Source organism: Myodes glareolus, chromosome 18 (assembly GCF_982192425.1).
Source record: "Myodes glareolus chromosome 18, mMyoGla1.1, whole genome shotgun sequence".
NCBI lineage: Eukaryota > Metazoa > Chordata > Mammalia > Rodentia > Cricetidae > Myodes > Myodes glareolus.
The window spans coordinates 27,442,693-27,455,287 of record NC_142043.1 but is presented as its reverse complement, the minus strand read 5'-3'; positions in this window follow the sequence as shown (position 1 = coordinate 27,455,287).

Sequence of the window (12,595 nt, the reverse complement as noted above, 5' to 3'; positions counted from 1 at the left end):
ATTGTCACTAACACCTCTAAATAGGGAAGTGAATCTCCTCTGTATGTACCATGCCTTTCCATGTCATATGGTGAAGCCGGGCAATAGTGCAAGCATAAGCAAGTGCGTGTAAACTCACAACAAGTAAGCAAAATTGGCTAAGATAATCTGTCAGGAGACCAAAAGCATGGTAGCTAATGATGCCCGCTTCTAGTCAGTCAAAACACACCAGCACTGGCCACCGCTTTCAAAAGGACCAACCAGAAACGTTCATGCTGTAGCTCGATTTCCCTAACCTCATATAAAGCCCTGACCTTTTTACTATGAAGAGCTTATGTATTGGAATTTTTCAGAGCCTGTGTTGTTGTCTCTGCATCTTTTCACACCCTGGCATGTGACAAACAGGGATCACACAACAGGCAGCAGCAACAAGTCCACAAAAACTACAATATGGTTAATTATAACACATTTGTTTTTGTTTGTGATACACAAGTTCTGAGAATATCAGAATATTTTCTTTTATCTAGGACTTTATCTCCAAGACCTAAAACATTCCCTGATGGGCAAAAAGTGAGTCCTCTTTATTTAGCTGTTGAATTAATGAAAAGTTGAAATGACACACAAATGGCATTGCTACTATTCTAACACTTGTTCTACATTGTTTTCTAAAATTTAACTCTGAGAAGTCAATTCTTGTAGCATTATTTCAACTAGAAAATCACTGAATCAGCAATAGCTAGTTAAAACATATTTAAAGATGTTTGAGATCTTAATCAAATATGATAAAAATATATTATCAACTTGTGTTAAAGAATTCAATAATATTTGATATATTTTAGAGGAGAATATCTGTTATTAAAAAATGACTCTAGAGCACAGTATCTTTGCTACCAATCTTTATGTTATAGTTTAATCATTAAGTAATTAACATTCACTGAATTTGTATAACACATTATGGCAAATACTCAACCAAGATATGAAGAGATAAGGAATTTAAAGTCACAGGTCTCATATAGTATGGTTGGCAAGGCAGAAAAGAGCTCAGCATTTAAGACCAGGTACTGCTTATACAGAGGACCCGAGTTTGACTGTAACTCCAGCTCCTTGGTATCCTGTGCTCTCTTATGGGTTCTAAGAGCATCTGAAATTACTTGCAAGGTGTTATATCTAAATTTTCTCTGAGACAAACCATTTCACCTTTGATGGATTCTAATTGAAGATACAGGATGCTCTAAAGGGAGATAAAACATTTTGTTCTGCAAGGAAACTTCTTAGGCTCAGGTTGTGGACAACTCAGAGCCTTCCAGAAATCTTTGAAATGGACAAGATTCACTAAATCCTTATGTCCTTAATTGTAGGTTAGCAGTAAGAACTGTCTAGAGTGAGTGTCTACTGGCCATGCTGCTTAGAAGACTCTCAGAAAAGATGACCTTCCTGGGAGAGAAAGAGGAGAAGAGCTACCTAGAAGGGGCAGAGGTCAGCTAAGCTTCCTTGAAGAGACTCAGACCAGCTGAGCTGCTAGAAAAGAACACTGTCTATTGAGCTGCCTGATGTTCTGCAGTATGGCCTCTTTTTAAGGTTTCTTGAGCTTTCACCTGTGAAAGGGTCAGTTTTTAGCTGTCTTTGAGTAATTCTTTAAATAATCCTTCACCCATACTTAAAAAGTAAGCCAACTAGAACTCCTTGGTTCACTTAGTTGACTTTTGCTTTTGGTGGTATCTTTGTACTGTTATTGGTTTCCTTGGTCATTGGGTGCATAGACATTTGATCATGTCTCACCAAGAGTAATGTTATTACACAGATACACACACACAAACTCACACTCACACATACACACACATACACCCACACACACACATATATCCATATATATATATATGAGAGAGAGAGAGAGATACTAAAATGATTGAATGAAAAGGAATTATTCAGGATACAGGGAATATTGTCTGAAGAATAAGATGAATGAATACCACAGTTACCTTAGAGTAGAATTCACCTATGGGTATTAGCAGTTGCTTGGCTGTGTATATAACTGCTAGTCAATATGAAATGTCAAAAGAACCTAAACAATGAAGGAGTGTTGGGTATTACAGAAGAATTTGGTTTAAGAGAAGAACTGTATAACTTCAAAATTAAATGTCAGTAAAACAACCTGCATGGTACAGAGATTTGTGCCTATGCCATACAAGGTATGGGATTTCAGAGTAATTTTAATTACCAAGACATATATAGAATCCTATTTATTTAAATTTTAATAAAATAATAATTCTATAATTAGTATCATTTTATACTTTCTAAATGACATGGGACTTTGACAGGTATCTTATAGGTGCTAGTGACTAAATAGAACATAAAAATGAAATTAAACATTTTTTATTTTGTCATGAGATAGCAATAGTGAAGATTTTGTGTCTCTTTACTCTAAACATAGATCAATTTTAACTTTTAATACTTCAATTTCAGATGACAATCCTTTTTTCATGGATAAAGATGCAATGCCTACATTATCGCACAATAAGAGAAGAACAGATAACAAAATGATGACATCACTACAGTAGAGAAACCCCATGACTGTGAACTTGAAAACTTGACATAAAAGTTGCAATTGCGGGGGTTGATGATTTGGCTGAGGAAGGCTCTTCCGGCTTGGGTGTAGGTAAGAATTAAAAAAGAAACTTAAGCTTCTCTTCTATGAATGAAGATTTTCCACATTATATCACATTAAAGTGGGAATTCTTCTGAAAGACACCTTTACTAAGAGAGAAAGTCGCCAATAGAAATAAAGATCCTTGAACTCCTGTCTTTTATTCTCATCTTCAGAAATCAGCAAGTGAGGCCCATTCTCAACAGCAAGTCTAGGTGGCTCCAATCAGACAGACATAGACAGATTCTGTAGAGCATGACCTTAATTTTGTCTGGTTGCTTTGAAAAGAATGGACTTCCTGAATTTGACTGAGAAACTTCTTTTCACTGAAGTGCTTTGAAAGCTACTTCTGTGTACAGCAGATTTTTCACAATAGAATTCTTAGGATCTTTTCTGTCTCAATATGTCAGCCCAGATAACTTCAAACACTTTCAGTTCTGTCTCTTATAAGGGACAAATTTGTTCAATCAAGTTAAATCACTGAACAAACTCAGCTCCAAAATCACTCTTGTTTTACTTAACTGTTTTTATTCCAAGGTAATCAGTATCAGAAGGTCAATATTCACCCTAAATCTCATAGACAAATATTTGCACAATTATATATAAAAGCAAAACTCTTTAAGAAGCCAAATGAAATGAATGTATTTGGCCTTCTTCTTTAAACAAACTTCAGTATAAATTAAAGAAAAATAATTACTTTGATTGGACATGGGTTGTTCAATAAGCTACCTTTGGACATGATGTGTTCTCTAATGCTATCTCATGTATAGACAGACATATGACATGTAAGCACATATCCAAAACCTTGATTCAGTTCACCTTTAACATTGCCCAATGATTTTGCCCTAATTGTTTCATAGCTACTCATTCTTGTTTAATTAATTATTTTTAAAGTAGTCTTTTGTGATTTTATATACCAATCCTTCTTCCCTCTCCCTCCCTTACTCTTACTTCCTCCACCTTCCCCCTACATTACCCTTATCTTGTCATCCAGGACATTAAGGCTTCCCATGGGACATCAACAAAATCTAACACATCACTGGGAGGCAGGATCAAGGCCTTCCCCTATATGTAGGCTGAGCAAGGTATCCCTAAAGAGACTGGAATTCACAAAGCCAATTCAAGCAGTAGGGATAAATCCTGGTCCAATAGCCAGTGGCCCCACATACTGCCCCAACCATACAACTGGCACCCACATTTAGAGGGTTTAGTTTGTTTCCATGCTGATTTTCGCTGCTGTCAGTGTAGAGTCAGTGAGCTCCCATTAGGTCAGATCAACTGCTTCAGTGGGTATCCCCATCATTGTCTTGACCCCTTTGCTCATATTATTGCTCCTCCCTCCCTTCGACTGAACTTTGGGAGCTTACACCAGTGCTTTTCTGTGAATCTCTGCATCTGTTTCCACCAATTGCTGGATGAAGGTTCTATAATATGGATTTTTTTTCATTTCTCCATTTATGTATTCAGTGACATTTTCTGTTCCCATTTGTTTCATTTGTCTTGAATCCTTATTAAATATACTCACTCATTTCTTCATTTCATTTCCAAATACTTTTCCAGATGGTCATACTATTACCTTTTATTGAATATTTACTGGTGATACATTAGGAAGTCACATTTTAAAATCATTTAATATTAGAAATAATCTTTCACATGTTTAATTAATGATGTAGAAATATCCATCCTACTTTATTTATGTACATTTTTGGCATGAACTGTCAAAATACAGAGGGTTTTTTTTTTAAAGTTGTACTGCCAGGTTCTAGCTATGACAATGCTGCTATGAACATAGTTGAGCACATGTCCATGTGCACAAATGAGTATCCTTTGGATATATACCCAAAAGAGGTATTACTGGGTCTTGAGGAAGGTTGTTTCCTAATTTTCTGAGAAATCGCCACACTGACATCAAAGGGACTTTACCAGCTTACATTCCCACCAGCAATGAACAAGTGTTTCCTTTAACCTACAACCTCTTTAGCATAAGTTGTCATCAGTGTTTTTGATCTTGGCCATTCTTACAGGTGTAAGATAAAAACTCAGAGTTGTTTTGATTGGCATTTCTCTGGTGACTAAGGATGTTAAACATTTCCTTAAGTGTCTTTCTGCCATTTTAGATCCCTCTGTTGAGAGTTCTCTGTTTGGGTCTGTCCTCCATTTTTTTTATTGGATTATTAGTTTTTTTGATGAGCAATTTTTGGAGTTCTTTGTATGTTTTGGAGATCAGACCTCTGTTGATGTGGGATTAGTGAAGGTCTTTTCCCTTTCAGTAGGTTGTTGCTTTGTCTTGTTGACCATGTACTTTGCTTTACAGAAGCTTTTCAGTTTCAGCGGGTCTCATTTATTAATTGTTTTTCTCAGCGTCTGTGCCGCTGGGGTTGTATTTAGGAAGTGGTCTCCTGTGCCAGTGTGTTCAAGTGTACTTCCCATTTCCTTTTCTTTGAGGTTCAGTGTGGCTAGCTTTATGTTGAGGTGTTTGATCCTTTTGAACTTGAGTTTTGTGCATGGTGACAGATATCTATTTTTATTCTTGTAACATGTTGATATCCAGTTATGCCAGCATCATTTGTTTAATATGCTTTTTTTCCATTTGATATCTTTTGCTTCTTTATCAAAAATCAGGTGTTTGAAGGTGTGTGGATTAATATCCGGTTATTTGATTTTATTCTCTTGACCCCCCCACCTGTTTTGATGCCAATACCAGTCTGTTTTCAGTACTGTGGTTCTGTGGTAGAGTTTAAAGTCAGGGACTGTGGTGCCTCCAGTTCTTTTATTGTACAGGATTGTTTTGGCTATTCTGGGTTTTACTGAGATCTTGTCTTTTTCTACTTTCTGTGTAGACTAGTTCTATGTAGGTCTCTCTCTCTAAGGATCCTTATTGTTGTCTAAGCTCTATGGGATTGTGATTTGTGCACTGATTTTCTTTGCTTTATGTTTAAAATCCACTTAAGTAAGTACATATGATAATGGTCTTTCTGGATCTAGGTTACCTCACTCAAAATGATGTTTGCCTGCAAAATTCAAGTTGTTATTTTCTTCTGCTGTGTACTACTCTATTGTGTAAATATACAACATTTTCCTTATCCATTCTTCAGTTGAGGGGCATTCGGGGACCTTGGGAGAGGCTTGAAGGGGAGGAGAGAGGCAGAAAGGGGAGCAGAGAAAAATGTTGAGCTCAATAAAAATCAATTTAGGAAAAAGTATAAAGAAGGTGTGCTGAAATTTAGGACAGAAAATATCTATTTTTATGCTCATATAGAGAATATCTTTAATACACTTTCTAGGTACCATCAAAACATGTGGTGATCTGATAGCAAAGTTAAATATTTACATATAGGCAAAAGAGTTTATAGTATGTCAAAAGAAAATCTTTGAAGTCTTATAACTGTGATGCTTATTAGAAGCTTCTAAATTAAATTATTAGAACTCAATAAAATAATTGTAATGAAGCAATTTAGTACTGGATTTATTATTTACCTTATTAAAAAGAGGTATTAGATTGAGAAAAATATTTAACAATAATGTTGATGACTGCGTTTACAACCTCTCTATTTTGATGCCATTATATAGTATAAAACAATAAATAGAGCAAACAAAGAAATAGAAAAATCATTGTTCATTTATTCAACTGGTACTTTGCATGTATCTAGAATGTGTTTAGGATGTGGGGTATATAATTATGACTCTGTGTATACTTAATAACTTCATAGGAAAAGATGTAACTGATAGACATAAAATTGAATTCTAAATTAATAACTACAAGTAGTAGTGTATTACATTGGGAATCTAAGAGAAATACAGTAACAGGTAGGTTTCGGAGGATCTCTCAGGAAACTTTTATTTGGTGTCATAAGACTTAAGCAGGTAAGGAAAGCAGGATAAAATGTTTAATTTTCAATGACAGATTCAAAGAAGCTTGGAGGTAAAATTATCACCCTGTATTATCTGAAAGGACACTGTCTTAAAATACAACATAGCATTAACCTCCCAAACATATTATCTAGGGTAAAGAGAGATGCGAGAAACTAAATTTGAAATATATTTATCATGTGAAATTCCCATCTGTATGCTGTGAATATGCTTTATTTTCATTAGTTAATAAGGAAGCTGCTTTGGCCTATGGCAGGGCAGAATATGGCAAGAAAGAAAATCCAAGCAGATCTAGAGGAAGAAAGAAGGCAGAGTCAGACAGATGCCATGTAGTCACCCAAGAAGCAAGAGGTAACATACCACAAGTCCCATGGTAAATTACAAAATAATAGAAATGGGTTCTTTAAAGTGTAAGCAATATCTAAGAATATGCCTAAGTCATTGGCTAGACAGTGTTGTTAATTTAGGGTTTGTGTAATTATTTGGGTCTGAGCAGACAGGAAACTAAACCACAGTCTCTGTTTACAAATGGTGTCCAAATGTTAAGCAAGATTATCCACATAAAGCCCAAGAAAGCTTTTTAATTAAGCATGGGGGGTGCTCAAAAGCAGGAGTCAATGGCCACTTGTTAGAAGCTCATGATAAGAGGTGCAGCTCCTTTAATAGAAGGCTTCCTAACTCAGCATTAGCAGCAAAACCTGTCTTATCCTGTTAGGAACAGACTCATGGTTTATGCTGGTGGCCCAAATGGTTTGGCTTTCTAGGGCTGTCCTACAAGGAAGCATTTGAATGGAGTTGGTATGCTGCGTGCTTTAAGTTAGTTGGTGGCAACCTAGACCAACTGTTTCCCAGAGTTGGAGTGGTAAACATGTCTTCCAGAGCTGGTGATAAATTGACCTCTGTTGTGTTGGAAATCTGAGCAGGGAGGAACCAAGAGCCAAAGCAGCCTCTCTGGTCCTAGGCATGTCTACTTAACAGTTTACAACCATGATCAAAAAAGGATTAAATATACAAAATAAAGACAGATTCACACAGAAAGAAACCACTGAATGGATCACAGTGTTTCTAAATAATGTACTTCAGCTAAAGAAAAAAGAAAATAGGTATAGACACTTATAGAAAAACAGTTTTAAAAAAATAAAGCATAGTCTTTAAAGGGACAGTAAAAATAATATAAAACAAATAAACTATGCAAAAATGGAAAATGCACAGCATCTGGATTATGTATATTATTGTGTTTTCATAGAACTTTTTGACTGCAAGAGACATTTGATTCTGGGAAATGCTAAGTTAACATATACATTTAAAAGGTAATTTGACTTCAAGATTTGAGTCTAAGGATATGTTACTTTGGAAAAGAGGTTCTGTTTTGTTACCACAGATAATAGGAACCTGTGGATTCCTTCCAGGCTGATGTGGTTTAATGGAACAACCCCCCGAAAGGTCTCTGTTAATCCAAGAAACAGCGGGAAGCAGTTTGGAGAAAACAATGCCCAAATTTCCAAAATAATCGATTATAATATTTTCTCACTTAAAGAGGGTTGATCATAAATGATTAATAGTCACAGTCAATTTCTAAAAATATAATAAGGGGAATATGATATAGAGATTAATACTTTGCTTTGGTATAGATCTTACTTTATTGATACAAATTTAAGGTAGACTTTGTTACACTGTGTGTATGAATTAAGTTAGTTAGCTTTTCTAGATATACAGAGATATAAATCAGTTAAATAGGTAATCTTCAACACTGTAAAGACCTACAAAATATAGCATTTAAGATGTTTTAAAAATTTAGACTTTTCTTGACAGTGAAACTTGCCTCCTTCTGGTGGCACCCATTATTAATTCAGAGAGGTTGCTGGGCATTGCAGAAACTCATGGAATTTGCCTTTGATGTGACAAGTCTACCCATTTTGGCAAAAAATGCTTCTGCATAGACTGCTTGAAAGTATGCTGTGTAAACTGTACATGCAAGACACACAGAAAAATGACCTCTGAACTTTACAAAAGAAGGTGAAGCAGTCCTTCAGGGTTCCTACTTCATGAAAGAGTCTGTCAGACATTCTGGTGGACACAGGATAAAATGACTGACAAACTACCAATATAGGCAAAATAGCCTTTCAAATATCCTGCTTCATGGAAAAGTCTGCCAGAAACTATGAGCCTATATGCTGAAAATGGATGCCACAACATTACAGCAGAACTTTGGGTGACTGTCCAGGCAGTAAAATGTCTCTGTCAATTCTAGAGTTTATGAAGTTACTTAGAATGCATTTCCTATTCACTTAAATAATACATCCTTTTGGGATCTTTGATGGTGTTAAAAATAGATAGTTATAGTTTTCCTCAGTTATTATAAATTAGACATAAAACTTTAGACTTACAAAGACAATATAGATGATACATTATTTTTTAATTTTGCCAAATACGAGTAGACTAAATATTGTAAATGTTATTCTTGCTTGACACCTGTTTTGTGATATGTAATTTTACTATGTTAAAGTTAGAACCTTCCTTTTATATAGACAGAAAAGGGGAGAAAATGTCGCATTTCCCTCTGTATGCTGTGAATATGTTTTACTACCATTGCTCAATAAAGAAGCTACTTTGGCCTAGGGCAGGACAGAATAGCAAGGCAGGAAATTCATGCAGAGAAGGAAAGAAGGCAGAGTCCGGCAGACAACATGTAACAAAAAGTAACAAACCACAAGCCACATGATAAAATATGAAAGAAAAGAAATGGGTTAATTTAAGATGTAAGAACTAGCTAGAAACACACATAAGCCATTGACAAAACAGTGTTTTGTGTGATTATTCAGGTCTACAAATCCTGGAAACTAAAGTGCAGTCTCTATTTATATATTTGAAGTACAATCACTAGTCATTGGTGCCCAGTTGGTAATGGAGTCTTTGATTCACAACAATAAATTTCTCTTGTGTGACTTGCACAGCTGAGCAAAGGTAATTGAGTATTTAACGAAATGTGTAAATTGTGAGAGGGAAAACTTACAGCAGAACAGAATCCAAATTATATAACCCTGTAAGTTATTGCTACCAGTATTTGGAGACCCACTGGAAGCATTCTAAAAAGGAATGAACATTCCCTACTTTTTTATTTTATTTTATTTTATTTTATTTGCTTTTAGCTTTCTCTTATCCCACTGAGAGGTACAATAATTCTTTATTCTATTCCTGTCTGTCACAGACCTCTGTCTTCATTCAGATTTATTTGATATAAAAATGAGCTTTCTGTAAAGAAGGACCAGTTCAAATGTAGAAACTGACTCTTATGTGGCATAGTAGTAAAGTCTGTTAAATGGGAAACAGGGGACATAATATTAACACCTTTATAAGAAAAAGACACATATAATGTCTCAAATTCCCCACATCAATTAACCTGTTTGTTCAATATCACTAGCAATTTTCATTTACTAAGTAATCTCATCATCCTTTGAGAACATTTCTTGAATTTAGACTTTAGAAGGGTAATATGACAGGGCATGTCACTTTGCTCCAGAGGACACCATAATAACTATGATAGAATGGCTGAAAATAATTATTTTAAAATTATCTCTAATGAATCTTTTTTTATAAAAGTATGAAAGTATTTTTATTTCTTAAGCTGACAAAAATATTATTTTTTATCTTTTAAAAATAGCTTTTTATTTCAAATAAATTTTACTCAGAGAATGCATTACAAAAGTTGATAATAATCAGCATTAATATGTAGGTTGGTTCTAGCTTCAATTTTTTCTACTGTTCTGGATCATTTTAAGTGACAATAATTTTACCTTAATTTTTGCAAGTTTATTTAAAAAGACCTCAATTCATGCTAAAAATTTCTCAAAGAAACAAAAAAATGAAAACGTTACAGTTTTGGTGACACCTAAGTAAAGTGATAGAAAATTATCTGAGGATTTTTGCTTAGATCCCAAGCAAAGAACAGTCTATGTATTAATTCTGAAGTTCTGAAACAAATGTTTTCTATTTTTAATTGACCAGTTTTAATGTAAAGGCCTGTATTCAGACTCCAAAGAATGAAATACTTTTATGTACATAATAGGAAATCTTAAGAATGAGATGCAACCCTTAACAAATTCATTTATGTTATTTCTTATAACCATATCTTTAAGGAATTTTGATAAGGTATGTTCAGTGAACTTGTAATTACATATAGTCATCTAAAGATTTCCCAATGTGGTAATGACAGTTGGTCAGTACTCACAGCTTTTAGGATTTTGTAGCATTTTAGATTTTGATTTTGGAATGGTGATGCATTTATTGTGTGGATATGAAATGTCCCTCAAAAGATTATAACATAAAATGCTCAATGGTGGGTCTTTTGGAAACTCAGAGGGTTCTGACATCATTAGTAGGTCAATGGATGGATCCATAATTCGATGGTGCTTCTGGAAATTTTGGAATTAACTTGGAACGTACAGGAGGGAAATAGCTCTAGGAAATGATATGTAATCCCTAGTCTCTTTTTCTGAGACTCTGCCCCCTGTCATCAGGAAGTGAGCTTATCATGCCATAGCTCATCACGGTGATATTCTTCCTCATTAAAATAAAAATGAGAAGTCATGCAAAAGTTTCTGAAAACATGAGCCAAGAGAAATCTTATTTCTATTAACATTATTTTGAAATACATTCATAGCAATGGCAAATGACGAGCACAGTGAAGCTGTGTTTTGACTTAGACAAAAATAAGATAGAGTTAGAATTAATTGTAAACTTATGATTGTTATAAATTGGTACTGATCTAAAATCTGAAAAGCAGGCTGTTTTTCTTGGTTATATGTGTGCATGTGTTTCATATATATAATTTTAAAAAGCAGCTGGAAAGATGGCTCTGTGTTTGATCGTACTTCATGTTCTTAATGGTTATCAAGATTTACTTCTGAGTCTCCACATAGTAGCTCACAATCATCTGTAACTCCAGTTCTAGGGGATCTGATGCCTTCTGTCTTCTGCACATACAGTATGTATGTTGTAAACCTAGATTGTGCAAACAAAACATTCATACTCATAAAATAAAATAAAAATAAATTTAAAAGGAATTTTGGGTAATTTGAACAAATTCAAAAATATTCCAGTTTATTTCGAAGAAGAGTTAAATGATTATGTATTTAATGCAATTTTTGAGAAATTATTCATTCAATTTTTATTCTATTTCATAAAAAATATAAATTAAATTGCTTTTATGATCTGAATTTAATATCATAAAGAATTGGGTTATAATCTGAAATAAAAATATTATAAATAAAGGAATAAATTGTTTCATGGGCATATTTTAGAATGTTTTCTTTAAAAATTAGAATTAATCTAAAATATTAAGCTAGATAGCTATATCCATACAAATCATACTCATTTATGAAAAAATAAACACAATCATAATTTTTTTTCTGGGTCCAGCTCCGACATTAATCATTTCTGTGCCAAAGTGGAAGTGTGGGAATAAATAAGGCACAATTTAAGTAACAGTATTGGGAAGGAGATTCAGTGATCATTCAAATTCTGAAATCACCCACATTTACTTTTCAAACGGCTTTAATATCATTGTAAACTTATGGGGAAGGTAGCAAACTTCATTAGCATTGTTTCCTAGGGAATGGCTTAAGTCACTTACTGTCTATACCTATTTTGTTAGGCCTATGCCTATCTTGTCATGTAGACTGAAAACACCTCTTCCCTAGATGACCTTCTAATTTACAATAGAAAGAGCAGAACAACATTAGTATATCCTGAGCAGTTGTTAAAATGGCCTCAGGTATACTATCAAAGATCCAGGCAACCACCTCCTGTGTGGTAGGGGCAAACTGTGCCTTGTATGTTGATCAGAATTCTTTGACTGCCAGACAATGTAAGAAAGGGCCCACAATTGTTCGCCCCTATATTCTCCTTTTTATAGCTTGTCAAAATGGATTTCTTTTTTTAAGTTTATTTATTTATTTATTAAAAACTTCCACCTCCTCCCCACCTCCCATTTCCCTCCCACTCTTCCCACTCCCCCCACCCCCCATCTCCAGTCCTAAGAGCAGTCAGGATTCCCTGACCCGTGGGAAGTCCAAGGTCCTCCCGCCTCCATCCAGGTCTAGG